This window comes from Macaca mulatta, chromosome X (genome assembly GCF_049350105.2).
Source record: "Macaca mulatta isolate MMU2019108-1 chromosome X, T2T-MMU8v2.0, whole genome shotgun sequence".
NCBI lineage: Eukaryota > Metazoa > Chordata > Mammalia > Primates > Cercopithecidae > Macaca > Macaca mulatta.
Window position 1 is genome coordinate 108,958,485 of NC_133426.1, and position 17,984 is coordinate 108,976,468.

A 17,984-nucleotide genomic window follows, 5' to 3' on the forward strand; every position below is an offset into this window, starting at 1 on the left:
CGTGGCCTGGTAGAAACCCTCGCTGGGGCCGGGCGCGGTGGCTCACGCCTGTAATCCCAGCACTTTGGGAGGCCGAGTCGGGCGGATTACGAGGTCAAGAGAGCGAGACCATCCTGGCTAACATGGTAAAACCCCGTCTCCACTGAGAATAGAAAAACTAGCCGGGCGTGGTGGCAGGCGCCTGTAATACCAGCTACTCGGGAGGCTGATGTAGCAGAATCGCTTGAACCCGGGAAGCAGAGGTTGCATGAGATGGGATCCCGCCAACGCACTCCAGCCTGGGCATCAGGACTCCATCCTCCATCTCAAAAAAAAAAAAAAAAAAAGAAAGAAAGAAAGAAAGAACAGAAAAAGGAAAGAAACCCTGGCTGGTCAGTACCCAGGCCGTGCACAATGGAATTGTGCCTCACTTTTCACCTAAGACGAAATCAGCGGGTGGGGCAGGCTTATAATCAGAGCACCCCTCCCTTTCCACCTCACACACTCCCACCCCGCTGTCCCACAATCCTTCCCGCCCCTCCCACTTTCCCACCCTTGCTTTCTCCGCCATCTCCTTCGCTGCTCCCCTTCCCGCCAGCTCCCCTTCCCGCCAGCTCCAGGAGAGGGAGGGACAGGAGCCTGGCTCCACCTCCCAGTATAGAGCTGATTGGCCAAAGGATGTCACCTGATCAAGCTGAGCCAATTGAAGTCCTCTCCCCACTGCTTCGAGAAGGAACCCTTAGGACGCTGGGCCCCAGTCACAAGATTGCGTCTTGTTTGTGGCAAGATTCTGAGAGGAAGTGTAGCTCCCAGGTTGGTTCCAAGTCTTCTTCCAGTTAGGTAAATTACAACAATATCTTTTCTATAAATTTTCTTTTCTTTTCTTTTTGAGACGGAGTTTGGCTCTCGTTGCCCAGGCTGGAGCGCGATGTCGCGATCTCGGCTCACCACAACCTCCACCTCCCGGGTTCAAGCGATTCTCCTGCCTCAGCCTCCCAAGTACCTGGGACTACAGGCACGCGCCATCATGCCAGGCTAATTTTTGTATTTTTAGTAGAGAGGGGCTTTCTTCATATTGGTTAGGCTGGTCTCCAACTGCCGACCCCAGGTGATCCCCCCACCTCGGCCTCCCAAAGTGCTATGATTACAGGCGTGAGCCACCACGCCCGGCCCTTCTGTAAATTTTCTATAAATTAGGCCTATTTTGGCCTACATTACCTAGGGTCAAGGTTTAGGGATTAATAGGAAAGGCAAATCCAGCTGGATTGCTCAGTGGTCCACTCTCCACTCCACTCTCTATGTGTCCCTTATCCTCACGTGTGATTAGCTTCAATTGTATGGCTAATCACTTCTTGCTCTCTCTTTACAATTCCTCAGGCAGGTTTTCTCTTCTTCAAAAAGTTGTATTTCTCTTTTGCATCTTAGTTTTGTTTCTGGTTAATTTTGATATGGTGGGCTTTAAATTGTAAATATTGGATTGTATAGATATTTTTCTTTCTATTGTATTTCATGCCTTTTATACTTAAAAATGCTTTCCTCATCCGAAGAGTAAATACATATTCACCTATGTGTTGAAGATCACTGGGCTTTCATCTCTTATAACCTTTTTAATGAATGATGTGGTATGAGCATGTATCCTTGTTTGTATGCATCCTTCTAACTATGTTTCAGGTGGTTATTGTTAAGCAGCGTGGTTTATAGGTTGCCAGCCCTTTAGCCACTGATTCTGTCTTTTAAAATTCTTTACTCTGAAATAATTTTAGACTTACAGAAAAGTTACAAAAATGATTATACGGAGAGCCCTCGCCTGGATTTCCGTAATGTTAACATCTTATACAACCATAGAAAAATTACCAAAACTAATTACTACATTACATTGATGTACTAATTAACAGTACTACATCGATGCTAATTACCAAAAGTTAACATTGATGTTATTACATTTATATAACATTGTATAATTGTAATTGTATATGTATATATGCATATACATATAATTATATATGTATATAAATGTATAATTATATACATTTATATAACATTACATATTATTTAACGTTGATGTTATAACTATTAACTAATCTACAGATTTTATGCGAATTTCACCAGTTATCTCACTGATGTCCTTTTTCTATTCTAGGATCTTATTCAGGACACTTCATTGCATTTGGTCCTCATTTCTCCTTAGAATCCTCCAGGCTGACATTTCCTTAATCTTTATTGGTCTTTCACAGCCCTGACACTTTCGGAGATACCAGTCAGGTGTTTTGTGGAATGTCTCTCAATTTGTGTTTGTCTCATGTTTTCTTATGATTAGATTGAAGTTGTGCATTTGTAGCAAGCACACCTGTTTTATTCTCCTCCCTTTCCCAGTGGTGAGGGAGGGATTCCCACCCTAGTGTTATGGGGGTGACTGAACACATGGTACCCTATACTGGGCAGATGGAATCCACAGCAATTTATTAGTAACATTTACTCACAGCCGGAGAGAGGAGGGCACCTCACGCCAGGTAGAGCCACACGGTGTCACACTCTGGAAGAGAGTGAACAAGCAGGGGCTTTCAGGGGGAAGTCTTTGTAGTAACCAGAGGATGAAGTGACCGTTGGTTCAGAGGAGGACGACTGGCTTGTTTAAATAATTCTGCAGGCTGGTGGGGACCTGAAACATGCCACCCAGAGATAAGCAGGCACTGTGTCTATTCAACACAATAATAAGGAGGGTACTTTGGCTAGGGGGCCTTTCTCCCTGGGAACCCAATAGGGAAGATAACCTGTGGTGAGGCCATTCAGGGTCCTCCTGTTCTTCCCCAGATGTCAAGGCATCCATCTAATTGGGCCTCTAATTTTAGGTCTTATGCCACATTACCGCAAACATGATTTTGTTTCCTTCTGTGAGGATCATATCGGGTACGTGACATCCATAATTTGTGTTACTGGTGGTGTTCACCTTGATCACTTGGTTAAAGGGGTGGGAGTTATCTTGCCCCAGTGTAATGCTACTATTTTCTTCTTTGTTAGTAATAAATATAGTATGAAAAGTTCTTTAAGAAGAAACACAATAGATCTTCTTATATTCCTGTTTCTTTGCAGACTTTGACCCACTACTGTTAAAATCTGTCTAGGGATCTTGCCTATAGCAAATGTTACCTAATGGTGATTTTCTGTTGTCCTAATTTCTGCTACATTTTTTAACTGGAATTCTTCTGTAAGGAAGAGCTGTCTTTACTCCCTCATTTACTTATTTCTTCAACTTATTTATCTCAGTATGGGCTCTTGAATAATTATGTTATACATACCGGGCTTAATACCCAGGTGACGGGTTGATGGGTGCAGCAAACCACCAGGGCGCAGGTTTACCTATATAATGAACCTACACATCCTGCACTTGTATCCCGGAACTTGAAATAAATTAAAATAAAAATTTAATCTAATTATATCATTATTTTGTTCCTTGAACTCTTCTAGCCTTGGCCATTGGGAGCTCATTTTGGTTGGTTCTGTGGTCTTTTGATATGACCCTATCCTTTTTTGGTACCTTTTTCTGGCACTATAAGATGTTCAGATTCATCATGTGCGTGCCCCCCTCGCCTCACACACACACACCCCTTATAGCCCTGGATTAAAACAACTTCTACAAGGAGCCCTGGTTCCCTTTCATGGGGAATGACATTTACCAACCAGTATCTTGGTGTGCGTTCATTATTAATGGCGTTTCATTGCCGCTAAGGCTCTCTATGGAAAGGGGTAGGAAATAATGTATGTATATACCCATGCCTATAGACACATGTACATTTATTTTGGTATCTATCTGTATGTATAACTATTAAAAGCCAGGAGCTTGTATTGATACTTTCAATTCCAGTCATTCTAGACTTTCTGGTCGATTCGTTCTCCGACCTGGCTTTCAGTATCAGATAGTTTATATACCTGTTTATTTCTGGTCAGTAGATACATAAAGTAGCATCTGAATTGCTAACAAATGCCCCTGTTGCAAACATATTAATAACTTATATTTTTGTACAGTTGTTTTTGTCTTTGGCCTTAGAGGATATGGTCAAAATACTGCTATCCAAAGTTATGTATCTTAGATCTTTTCTTCCTGTCTCCTTCAGGGTGGTTAAGACACACATTTGTAATATTGTTAGTTGAACCTGTTTCTGTTTGATTTGGGGTACCCTCACCCCAATATCCTGGTTGATTTTAATTTTTTATTTATATTTTGGGTATGTGCAACATTACTATGATCCAAAGAGTCAGGGGTATACAAAAACCTATACTTGGGGAAGTGTCACTCCTTCGTCATCCCTTCTACCCTGTTCCCATTCCCCATTTCTTTCCACTTCTTTCTCTGGCCCTCCCTGTAGGGTAATCAACCCTTCGGTTTCCGGCTTAAATTTTCCTGTATTTATTTTGCCCAAATGAGCAAATACGTACACGTTTTCTTATATTCCCTTCTTACACCAAGGATAGCATACTATACATGTTCCTTTGCACTTTGCCTTTCCTACTTAACAGCATTCTTGGAAATCACTCCATATTGTTTCACAGAGATCTTCATCGTTCCTTTTTACAGCTGCATTGTACTCCATTGTGTGGCTGTACCACACATAGTTTATTCAACCACTCACCTACGTTTGGGCATTTGGTTTTTAATATAGAAACCAGGTCTCGCTCTATAATCCAGGCTGACTGAAGTGCAGTGGCACAATCATAGCCCATGGTAACCTCAAACTCCTGGGCTCAAGCAATTCACAACTGTCTCAGCCTCCCAAGTGGCTAAGACTACAGGTGTGTGCCACCATGCCTGGCTAAATAAAGACTTTTTTTTTTTTTTTTTTTAAAATACAGGGCCTTGCTATGTTGCCCAGACTGGTCTGGATCTCCTGGCCTCCAGTGATCCTCCCGCCTTGGTCTCCCAAGTGCTGAGATTACGGGCATGAGCCGTGGTGCCTGGCCTGTATGGGCTTTTAAATTCCTTCCAAGATTTTACAGTTACAGACATTGCTCCCGCGAATAAACCTGGACATGATTTTTATTTTATTTTATTTTATTTTTGTATTGGTAGAAATGTACCTTCAAGGTATATTCCCACTAATAGGATTTTTGGGCCAAAAGTTAAGTGCACATGTAGTTTTCTCAGGTGTTTCCAAGTTTCTCTCCAGAAGGATTGTACTGGTTTTCGTTTCCATTAGCAATATAAGAGAATGACAGTTTGCCCACAGCCTCACTAACAGAACACGTCGCCTTAGTTTTGAAACTTTTTTCTACAGGTTAGGTGAGAAATAGTATCTCACTGTTTCTGTGATGTACCTTTGTCTACATTTGTGAGTAAGTTTTGACACTTATCATATGTTGAGGACTGTTTTTATACTTTTTGTTGGAATTATCTGTTCATATATTTCCCCCATATTTTTATTGCTGTTGTGGTCCTTCATCCCTCAATGTTTAAGAGTTCTCTATATATTTGGAATGTTATCCAGTTGTCTGCGATATATGCTGCAAGTACTTTATACCAATTCGTCAGTTGCTCTTTGATATATTTATGAAGCATTTGCATCACTTTCATTTATCCTTATGTGGTCAAATCGATAGACTATTTTCTTCTTTCATTGCCTCCGGAATTTGAATCTTAGTTAGAAGGCCTTTCCCTACACTGGGGTTCTGCCATGTTTTCTTTTCTTTTCTTTTTCTTTCTTTTCTTTGGTTGATATGGAGTCTCGCTCTGTCGTCCAGGCTGGAGTGCAGTGGCGCCATCTCGGCTCACTGCAACCTCTGCCTTCCAGGTTCAAGCAATTCTCCTGTCTCAGCCTCCCGAGTAGCTGGGATTACAAGCGCCTGCCACCTCGCCCGGCTAATTTTTGTATTTTTAGTAGAGTCGGGGTTTCACCATGTTGGCCAGGCTGGTCTCAAACTCCTGACCTCAGGCGATCCACCCGCCTCAGCCTCCCAAAGTGCTGGGATTACAGGCGTGAGCCACCCCTCCTTCCCCGACCACTGCCATGTTTTCTTCAAGAACTTACATGGTTTCATTTGTTATGTTTAGATCCCTAACCTATTTGCAGTTTATTCTTGTGTACGCTGTGTTATGTGGATCTACCTTTATTTTTCTGGACGTCTCAGTTGTTCCAGGACCATTTATTAAATGTCCATCTTTGCCCTAGAGAGTTTATATACCATCTTTATCATGTACTAACTTTCATACGATTTGGTTGTATTTCTGAGTTTTCTATTCTAGTCCACTGGGCTATTAGTCTATTCTTGCACCAGTGCCACAATGTCATAATTACAGGGGCTTTATAGTGTGCTTTTCTGGCTGGTATCATAAGTCCCCTCTCATAGATTTTCTTTTTCACATGTTTCCTGGCTATGCTTGCATGTTTTCAAAAAGTATATTAACTTTATTATCAATTTTCCTAAATGCATAAAAATGTGTGCTGGCATTTCTGAGGCTGAATTAAATTTATACGCCAATTGAGGAAGAACTGACATCTTTTTAATGCCGAATTATTCCATCTAGGACAGTGATTTAGTCTGTTTGGACTGCTATTACAGAATACCGTAGACTAGGTTGTTTATAAATGACAGAAATTTATTTCTTGCAGTTCTGGAGACTGACAAGTTCAAGATAAAGATGCTGGCTGATTTGGTGTCTGGTGAGGGCCCTCTTCCTCATCGATGGTGCTTTCTAATTGTTTCCTCAACATGGTGGAAGGGACAAGGCAGCTCTCTGGAGCCTCTTTTATGAGAGAACTAATCCCATTCATAAGGGCTCCACCCTCATGACCCAGTCACCTCTCAAAAGGCCCCACCTCCTAATGGTATCACCTTGCGGGTAGAGATTTCAAGATAGTAATTTTGGGGGTACACAAACATTCAGACCGTCTCAGACAGCGTATGTGTTTCCATTTGTTCAAGTCTCCCGTGGTGTCATTCAGGCATATTTTACAATTTTTCTTGTATACATGTTGTTACCAAGTTTATTCCTAAACTTAAATCCTTGTTGCTAGTGTATATGGGGCCTTGTCTGTGAATGCGTCCTCCAGCTGCTTATTTTTTGTGTGTGTATTAAAAGACTGCTGATTTTTTTGTATGTTAATTTTATACTTTGCTACCTTACTGACTTCTTTTACTGGTTCAGTTGATTTATCATTGTTTCTATAGGGGTTTTCAGGTATACTATAATATCATCCGCACATAGAGATGGCTTTACTTTTCTTTGTAAAAAGTAAGTTTTATTGTGTATATCTAAGGTATACAACATGGTGTTATGGGACACATATAGATAGTAAAATAGTTACTATAGTGGAACAAATTAACATACCCATTATGTCACATAGTTACCCATTTTTGGTTTTGGTAGCAGGAGGTGCTAAAATCTATTCATTTAGCTGAAATCCCACATCGTATCTAAAATCTATTCATTTAGCAGAAATCCCACATTGCATTTAATAGTACAATTGTATAAACTGTATTCCAGCATGTTGTGCACTAGATCTCTAGTCTCTTTCATCCTATATATCTGCTACTTTGCATCCTCTTACCTACATCTTCCCCTTTCCTCCTCCCATCCCCTCCGCCCCACCCCGACCCTGATAACCACTGCTTTATTCTGTGTCTCTGTATATTTGAGTTTTATTTTACTTTCATTTTTTAAGATTTCACATATAAGTGAGATCATGCAATATTTCTCTTTCTGTATCTGGATTATTTCACTATTATTTCATTGTTATGGCATAATGTCCTCCAGATTCATCCATGTTTTGGCAAATGGCAAGATCTCCTTTTTAAGTGTATATATACAACACAGTTTCTGTATCCGTCCGTCCCTTGATGGACACGTAGATTGTTTCCATATCTTGGCTATTGTGATTAATGCTGCAGTGAACATGGGAGTTCAGATACTTTTCAAAGATCAGCTGCTTTTAAAAGGTGGTTATTTTATTTCCTTTGAGTAGATACCCAGCAAAGGAGTTGTTGGGTCGTATGATAGTTCTGTTTTTCACTACCATATTTTTTTTTTTTTTTGTAAAATAGAAAAATCTAGAACGACCATTTTATTTCTAAAACAGAAAAAAGAATCTATTAGGTACCTCCATACTGTTTTCCATAATGGTTGTCCCTATCTACATTCCCATCAACAGTGTACAAGGGTTCCCTTTTCTCCACAGACTCGGTAATGTTTGCCATCTCTTGACTTTTTGATAATAGCTATCCTAATGGTTGTATGGTGTTGCCTCATAGTAGCTTTTATCTGCATTTTCCTGATGATTAATGATGTTGAGCACTTTTTCATATACCTGTTAGTCATTATGTATGTCTTCTTTGGAGAAATGTCTATTCAGGTCCTTTGCCCATTGATTAAATTTGATTGCTTTTCTGCTATGGAGTTGTGTGATTTCCTTACAAAATTTGGATATTAACTCCTTGTTCATATATGTGGTTCGCAAGTATTTTTTTTCCCAGTGTGTAAGTTGCCATTTCATTTTCTTGATTGTTTTCTTTGCTGTGCTTTTTAGTTCTTCTTATTCATTCCTAGGAAAATGATCGATTTCTCTAGTCAATTGACTAATACTTGTAATACAAGATTGAATAGGTGTGAGGTAGTAGGCATGCTTTCCTTGTTCCTGATCCCAGGGGAAAACTTTGAGTGTCCCCCAGCAACCCCGTTAAATGAGTTGCTAGCATTAGGACTTAGGTATATATGTTTTATCATGTTAAGAAAGCATCCCGTGGTCCCTATTTTCTTAAGGCTTTTCTATTTTTTAACAGAAAGAGGAATTGAATTTTTCCAAAGGTTTTTCAACATCTGCTGTGATAACCATATGATATTTGTCTTTAAGTGTATTAATATGGTGGGTGATATCAAGGTACTTTCTAATATTGAACTAATCTGCATTGATGGGAGAAATCCCACTTTGCCAAAGTATATTATGATTTTTCAAATGTGTTGTTGGATGTTGTTTGCTAATATTTTATCTAGCATTTTTGCATCTACACTTATCTATCCATGTCGCACTTGCTTCGTAAAGGGAGTTATGGAAATTTCCTTTGTAATGCTGTTGAATAATTTATAGAGCATTGGCACTGTGGTACTATCTGATCTTTGACGGTTCAGTAGAATTCACCTGTAGTAGCATCTGAGCCAGGTGCTCCTTGGGAGTTATTCCTTAATAACTTTTTCTATTTTTTTTTTCTGTGAAAATTGGCCAATTTAAGCCTTCCAGCATTAGAGTAAAAATCTTGATAATCTGTATTTTCCTAGGAAATTATTTATTTCATGTGTATTTTTGATTTCTTTATATACAGGTTTGAAAAGTAACCTAATCTTTTCTGTTTAAATGATTATCATTTGTCATTTATTATTTTGCATATTTGTGCTCTCTCCCTTTCTTCCTTCATTAGTCTAGCTAGTGAGTTTGTCCAATTAAAAAAATAGGATTTTGATTTAATAAATATACACACATTGTTTTTCTACTATGTATCTTATTAATGTCTGCTTATTTATTCATTCATTCATTCATTCATTCATTCATTTTAGTGACCGAGTCTCCCTGGATCACTCAGTCTGGAGTGCAGCGTTGTGATCATAGCTCACTGTAGCCTTGAGCTCTTGGACTCAAGCAATCTTCCCACCTCCGCCTCCTCAGTAAGTAGGACTACAGGCATGTTCCATCATGCCCAGCTAATGAATCATTGTTATTATTATTATTATTATTATTATTATTATTACTGTAGAGGCAGGGTCTCCCTATGTTGCCCAGGCTGGTCTCAAACTCCTGGCCTCAAGAGATCCTCCCGTCTCAGCCTCTCAAAGTGGTTGGATTACAGGTGTGAGCCACCAAACCCGGCAATTTCTGATTTTATGTTATTTCTTTATTTGTGTTTATTTTGGCTTCCTGGGTTGTTCTTTTATTAGATTTTTGAGGCAATGCTTTACTTTATTTAATTTTATTCGTTCATTTTCACTGATGAGAGTATTTAGTGCTCTGAATCTGCTTCCAATCAGTGCTTTAAATATCTTCTACAGATTCTCATATGTAAGCTCTCATTGTCACTCTTCTTAAATATTTCTGTAACTTCAGTTTGCATCTCCTCTTTATCTCGACATTTGCTTAATAGAAGGCTTAACATTTTTTCCAGGCAGAAGATCCTTTCTGCTTTCAGTTTGTGTTAGTAAGTTCTACTTTTGTTGCATCGTGATTGCAGAGGGTTGGTTGTAATATTTCTACTTTATGGAAATTAGTGAGGTAATTTGATCACGTTTTGTTAACGTGCCATCAGCTTTTGACAAGGTGGTATATTCTTTATTTCCAAGGTATAGATTTATGTGTGTGTATGTATGCCTATGTGTGTATACAAACACACAATGTATCTTATTAATTGTGTTGTTTACATTTTCGGTATGCGTCTCTTTATTGTACCACTGGAGTTGCCTTGTACTGAGACTTGCCATGTATTAAATCTCCTATTATTACTGTGCTTCCATGTCTCCATACCTTTTGGCATTACAAAGGTGGTTGCTATGTTATTTGGTGCATAAATATTCCTAAGTATTATATCTTCACTGTGAATTTTCAATTTTAACGTTGGCATGTAAACTTTGACATTAAAAAAATTATTTTTAGCACCTGCTTTCTTATTGAACATTTTACTCTCTGGTCCACTAGTTTGTTTTTAACCCCCAATCTCCTTTTAACGCTCGTCTACTGCCTTATGAAAAAAAAAAAAAGTTTCTTTTCTTTTTTTTTCCTCTCTCTCTCTCTCACTTCTCTTATTTTACTTGCACTATTTCTTTTTTCCACAATATAAAATAAATGCACATTAGTCGTTTTCCTTGCTCCACCTTTATTTTAGTATTAGATACCAAATGCTCGCCATCAGATGTCGTAGGGAAGATTTTCCTGTCATTACCTGTGGAATCACAATCCCAGTTTATCCTTTAGAATATAAGTTAGCAAACGTTTTCTGTAAAGAGCCATATAGTAAATATTCCAGCCAATGGGCCATAGTTTGCAGACCCTTGCTCTAGTGGAGTACTCAGGAAGGGCTGATGGGCACGTAATTTCCTAAGTTCCTGTCTGCTTTTCTATAAGCTGTGATACGTGTGAAGGATCAGCTGAGCTGGATATCAAATCATTACTTCAGACTTTTTTCTAAGCCCATTTCTGAGTTTAGAATTTTAAATAATATTCTAATTCAAGGCAGGTTTTATATCCTCAAATGCTTGTTTGAATGGAAGTAATTCTGTCTGGAAGGTTGACGTACAGTTTCCTTCTGTTTCATGGTTGTTTAATATGTGTGAAATTTTGTCTTCTGCTCTTTTACTCTTTCTGGAATGTTTTTGTAAGGAATTATCGTTCCTTTTGTTCATTTTTATGATATTGGCTTGTTTTACCAGATTCCTATTTTAATGGTGTTATTTTCTGTCAGTGTAGAAAAATTCAGGCCTTAAATTTACTGATTTCGCTTGCTTGTTTTGGTAGTGGACAAAGAAGTTACGAGTGCTCTGATTCTGTGGTTCTCTTATGTCTTGTAAGATTCTTCATTTTCCCCTTTTGTTTCCTTCCCCATCATTACCAAAGTGGCAAAGCATGCTTCTCCCTTTCCGTTTGCCACCCCTACTCTTCCCCAGAAGCTGTGCATTTCAAAGGCTACGTTTGTTTGTTTGTTTGTTTGTTTGTTTATTTTGAGATAGAGTCTCGCTCTGTCTCCCAGGCTGGAGTGCAGGGGTGTGATCTCGGCTCACTGCACCTTCTGCCTCCTGGGCTCCAGCGATCCTCCCACCTCAGCCTCACGAGTAGCTTGGACCACAGGCGCACAACACCACACTCGGCCGCTGTTTTAAGTTTTCATAGAGACGAGGTCTCACTATATTGCCTAGGCTGGTCTGAAACTCCTGGACTCAGTGATCCTCCTGCCTCGGGCCTCCCAAAGTGATGGGATTACAGGCGTGAGCCACTGCACCCAACCCAAAGACTGCATTCTAAGATCATCTCTACCTCTTTAAATTACACATATTTTAGGGGTTCTTCCCTATAGTCCCTGCTCTTATTATCTGGGACACCTTTTTGGTATTTTTTAGACTTAGTCTGGGCTCAGTCATTTTAACTGTAGTTTCGGATCAACTTTAGGCCCCTTGCCTCTTCCTTTCTCTGTGTCTCTTGCAGCTTTTCTGGGTCTGTCTCTGCTTGCCACAAAGCCTAGTGATGGGAGCATGACAGATCATGTGCTGGGATTTCATGCTTTTTCTCCTTTTACTCACTACTAAAGATTTGGCATTATCTGTTTCTAAGTAACGATGAGGATGTGGCTTCTGTATAGATTTACCTCTTCCTTTCTGATTGGTTTATATCCTTTTGACACGAAACATTGGGAGGCAGGTGCCTGGGTGGTCGACATTGCCTTCTGTTGACTTACAGCTGATTTCAAATGGCATTTTATCTTATCTAAATATATATGTGTGTGTATACACACACAGACAGACAGACACACACAGAGACATTTATACACACATACAAGTCTATTTCTATTCCATGTCAATAGTAGAGGTCTCTTGAAGTGGTTGTTTGATTCACCATATACTTGTTCAATACATATTTCATTTATTGCTATCTTTGGTGGCAGGCAAGAGACTGTGAAAATCCTCTCAGGATATGTGAATGTTCCTCACCCTAAAGCAGGTTCATGTCGATGGACCAAAAGGTGCCAGCCACACTGCTAGAGCTTGCTGCATGGAGTCGGCTGAGTGATGAGCCTGCAGCTATCCATGCTCTTGAGGAGCTCCCATGAGACCTCTTTGTTCCATTGTTCATCACTGCCTTCTTAGGTGGGCAGAAGATGAAACTGAAGGCCATGGTGAGGATTTGGCCCTCCCATTGTCTCCATGTTGGACCATTGAGTGTACAGGAGTCACACTATGAAATCTTGGGAGCCACGATTGATGGTCCGCAGATCTTCCCTGCCCAGAGCTCTTCCTCTTGGTAACCCTATGTACACTAGAGACGTAGTGAGTCATCAGGAGGGTATGCTGGAGCCTGAGGCAGGGGGTGGCCTAACAGTCTCCCAAACGTAGTTGATGGTGAATGCCGAGGATCTCTGTGAGGTTGTTGATCCAACGCTTGGGGTCACCTCGAGGACTCTAATGTCTTACAGAGGTGATTATGGAATAGAGGTGATTGAGAATACTATTGATGGATTTACCTACTGGGTATGATTACATAGAAGAACAACATGGACATTGAGACTAGGGAGGATTGGAGGAGAAGGAAGGATGGGAAAAACAGTAAAAGATGTTGAGTTTGTACGGAAAAAAACTTTGTTGGTAGATTGTTTACAGAGTGAAGAGCGAAGATAAAGGTTTGTCCCTCCTTCCCCTCATTGATGTTGCTGGGTTATATTAAAATCGGCTACCTTTCATATTCTGTCTCTTCCTCTTCCTGCAGACGGCCAAAACAGAGGTCCTGGATTTAAAGCAGGACCCAGACAGCAGAACCACGTGCTCTGAGATCAGGAGCACATTCTCGTTTTGTTTTCAGTCTTGTGTTTACTCTCAACACTCTATCCTGAAAATAGAAGAAGCCAAGCGAAGTGTTAGGTGCCTGGAAATTGTGCATTTAGAGTGTGAGTCTCAGCCCATCCAGGGAATGCATGGGATTGTTAGTGGACATTTCCCTTGATGGTACCTTGAGAACAAGGCAGTTCTTTTCTTTCCTTTTGGGTAAAGTTGAGCAGAGCCTTGGGTCCTTGTATCTCTGCTGCACAGATTTGCAAATTCCTCAAGTGTCTGCCCACAAAAGCGTCCTGTAGTTTTTGGATCTGGGATGCACTGATCACCTGGGAGTAGATCAGGCTTATTTGAGTGAAGCCCTTTTGACACAGATGATCCACCAGGACAGACTTGTTCTGTCTAAAATCTTTTTAAAATCCTGTAAGGGGAGAAACTTCTCAACTCTTCTCACTCATCTTGAGCAGATGAACAACCTCCAGGAACTCAGCTTGTCTTTCTTCTGCCTCACAGATCAGCTGGACAAAATTTTCGGGTGAGAAGTTGGGGAAGGACCTGGGTTCCCTGAATGCCCCATTATGAACAAAGGACTGCGACTATTCTTAGATATTCTTTTTTTTTTTTTTTTTTTTTTTTTGAGATGGAGTATTGCTCTGCCGCCCAGGCTGGAGGTGCAGTGGCACGATCTCGGCTCACTGCAAGTTCCGCCTCCCGGGTTCATGCCATTCTCCTTCCTCAGCCTCCCTAGTAGCTGGGACTACAGGCGCCCACCACCATGTCCGGCTAATTTTTTTGTATTTTTTAGTAGAGACGGGTTTCACCATGTTAGCCAGGATGGTCTCGATCTCCTGACCTCGTGATCCACCCGCCTTGTCCTCCCAGAGTGCTGGGATTACAGTCGTGAGTATTCTTAGATATTCTTAAACACATTGTAAGCTATTTCTCCTTCCACATCAGCACAGGCACTACTGGGTGTTTTAAACTGGCCAAGCTAGAGAGTGTGGTCCCTCATGCTGAGGAGAAAGACACGATTAGAAAAGTCAGCTGTGCCCAGTCAGTCAGTCAGTCAGTCAGTCAATCAACCATGTGCAGACACTAAGATAACTCTGTCGACATATTGGTGAAAAAGACAGCAGTCCTTCTTTTATTGGAGTATGTAGCCTTCTAGAGAGGAAAGGGAAGCATTCAGTCGGAGAAATATCTGATGCTGTAGCACTGATGCACATCCCCATGGGCTGGTCACAATAGGTAATACCGCCAGATCGTTTTGTTCCTGTAGTTTTCCCGAGGCTTAGGACAGGAATGGAGAACTTGCCATTTGGAAATTCATCAAAGGGAATTCTCAGTCGGCTGCTTTCCCAGACCCATCCCCATCAAATAACTGAACTAGATACACGCTAATTATACCGTAGGCACTAAGTTAAATTCTTTTTCACTTAATCTATCCCACAAGCCTCTATAATAATCGCTGTTGTGCACATTTGAAAGATTAAAAAACTATCTCAGCGTGGAAAAGTAACTTTCTTAGGGTCACAAATCTATTGGGTCTGACTCTAAAGTTCACAATGTCAACTGCTGTTGCAATGGATATACAGATTACTTTATTCTAGAGTCATAAGTATCTATAATTCAGGACTGCTTGCTCTAATCCAACCCTCATTCTTCAGAAATGCCTTCCTTTTTTCTCTCTACAGAGTCCTGCCATCTCATTTGTGTACACTGTATGTGTCTTTCTGTGGACTTTATACCAGAGACATCACTGTCCTATCCCAGAGCTCTCAGGTTACCCACCTAAGACTGTTGAGTCTGACAAACAATCAGATATCTTGGGAAGTTTCTGAGCCATTCCAGGCTCTGCTGGAGATGGTCTCAGGGGCCCTGCAGCATCTGGAGATAGACAACTGCCCGATAACTGATTCTGCTTTCTCTGTTGTCATCCCAACCCTGAACCACTGTTCCTACCTCTGTGTCTCTAGCTTTGTCTTCAACCCCATTACAATGCCTATGCTCACGAGTCTTCTGCAGCACTTAACAGCCTTGATGGAGTTGAAGCACGTGATTTATCCTGTCCCTGTCCATTGCTATGAACAATGGCATTCTCATGGCAGTTTGGACATACAAGCTTGCTGAAGTGCAGGCCTCATTGAAGGTGATGCTGCAGGCAGTACCACAGAACGACGTGAACTAGACCACCCACTCTGAGTGATTTTCACAGGACAAGGAGTTGTTTCATCACTGATGTGTGGCCACTAAAACACTTGAGTGTTCTTGCCTGAAGCCCAATTTGTAAAGACACATAATGTACAATTCTGCTATTCCAGGAAACTGGTGTTAGGAAGACTGGATGTGTAACTGACCTCTATAAAAGAAAACCTCTAAGAAGGAAACAGCAGACTTTACGAAGTCCTGTGGGTCTCTTGTTCACTGTCCTCTACATCCTCCTCCTTGTTACTGACCACAGTGTTGGGTACGTGACATGGGCTGACCCAGTCGTGGCACACCATTTCCCTGTCCACACTGATCGGTTCACTTATGGGTACTTGACGCAAGTCAGGACAATTGAAACCTTTCCTGGATGTTTTTCTGGAGTAGATGCTGGTTACTGAAGCCAATAATAGTAATAATATTACTCACTGAGGTCCTTTAATCTTCTTGTATTCATGATTGCCTTAGGCTGCTTATGACAAACCATTGGCAATTAAAATGAAAAACAACAACAAACAAACTATGCCCACTACCTACTGGTGCCTTTATCAGTATATTGCTATCTCCTTTCCTAGGTCTCAGAAGCGTGGGGCTCAGTTTGCCCTTATTTCACACAGATTCACCAAAGATCTGTTATTAGCTAGGTACTGTTCCTGCTGCTAAGACTGAATAGGCAAACAAGACCCTACACGACGTCACTCACAGTACAGATCTTCCTATGATTTGTCGGTTTCCCCGCTCTTTTCTTAGGGGATTTGGGAAAGTTATTTAACCCATCTATATCCCAGATTTTTTTTTTTTTTTTTTTTTTGCTTTGCCCGTTGCATACTCTGCTCAAACCACATTGGCCTCTTTATGCTGTTGGATAGCTCATCAAGACTCAGGCCATAGTTTAAATGTTACATCCTCCGAGAGGTTTTTCTCTTCCCTCTCCTTACTTATCCCACTTCTCTCCCATTACTTCCCTTACTTCATCATGCTGTTTTAAAATGTACCATGTACATTTCCTTCATGGTACACATCATTCCATATGTATTTGCTCCCTCTGCTCTTCCCCTAGAGTTGCACTGTTCAGTATAGTAAACACTAGCCACATGTAGCTACTGAGCACTAGAAATTTGGCTACTCCAAAATGTGATATACGATAACTGTAAAATGCACGTGGTATATTCAAGACTTAGTGAGAAACAAAAATGTAGAATAACTAGTTAATAACTTATTTGTATTGTTTATGGGTTGAAATGATAAGATACTGCAGGTCAAAGACATAGTAAAAAAAAGAAGACAGATTACTAATGTGTTTACATTGTTCAACATGTTGAAATGATAGCACTGCGGCAAAGACAATCACTCTGAGCATTCCTATTGAATACCTCCTTGGAAGACCCAATCGGTACAATAAAGCAAAGGAAAGTACTAAAAGGCACACAGATTGCAAGTGAAGTCATGAAAAAGTGTCCCTATTTACTGACATGATGGCTATGTATAAAATTTCTAGGAATTTATGAAAAACCTCCTAGAACTAATGAGTGAGTGTACCTAGATTGCCGTATACCAGGTCAATATTAAAAATTGGTCAACCGTATTTTTACATACAGTCCTCCCTTTGCACAGTTCCGACATGCACTAAGGTCATTTACCGTGATTTAGTTAAATAACACCAGCCCCTTCACAGTATGGGTCAAATTTCACTTACCATGGTAAACTAACTGTCAGTAACTACATAAAGACCAAACATTGCTGCTGGCTCTTCAGTCCACAAATCGCTACTGAAATAACAGATGAGAATCATGATCGGTGGCCAGTCATGTCACTTCTTTCAAATTCTGTTTGTGTCACTCCACAAATCACTATTTAAATTACAGATGAGCATCAGGGTCAGTGACCAGTCATGTCACTTTTCTTTCAAAATCTAATCATCTTTGGTCACTGAGTATCTATTATTTATTTCATGCATCAACAGCCAAGAATGAAGCTGAGTTTCCTCCTTGTCTTCCAGTGAACCACTCATATGACATTTTACCAAAGAACTGGATAGTTTAAAAAGGTAATTGGCCAACAAAGACAAAAGCATGCAAACAAATGACAAAAAGTAATGCTGGAAGTGGAAATTGCAAAACGGTTTTGATGGAAAGGATTAAGATATCTCAGTGAAAGTGACACTTGCAAAAAAAAAATTTACACTATAGGATTCCTTGGAGATATTCATGACATAGAAGGAACAAAGAATAAAATTGTGGAAGCTGATCAACACTCGAAACTGAGAAACAAAATTTGCCAAGTCACGGGAAAAAAA

General features: G+C 40.5%; 1 protein-coding gene across 5 annotated transcripts in view; it reads left to right on the forward strand.

Annotated features, from left to right (window-relative positions):
- The first annotated feature begins 680 nt into the window (after positions 1-680).
- The window catches only part of LOC144329419 (nuclear RNA export factor 2), a 71,535-nt gene continuing 54,231 nt past the window's right edge, over positions 681-17,984 (forward strand). For 2 of the 5 annotated variants that reach the window (XR_013413029.1, XM_077989210.1), the window contains exons 1-2: positions 702-792; positions 9,518-9,625. The gene's annotated coding sequence lies outside the window, so the exon portion shown is untranslated. Of the gene's footprint in view, positions 820-871; positions 995-2,119; positions 2,242-9,517; positions 9,626-17,984 lie in introns of all 5 variants that reach the window. The other 3 variants (XM_077989212.1, XM_077989214.1, XM_077989209.1) reach the window with 3 other exon arrangements.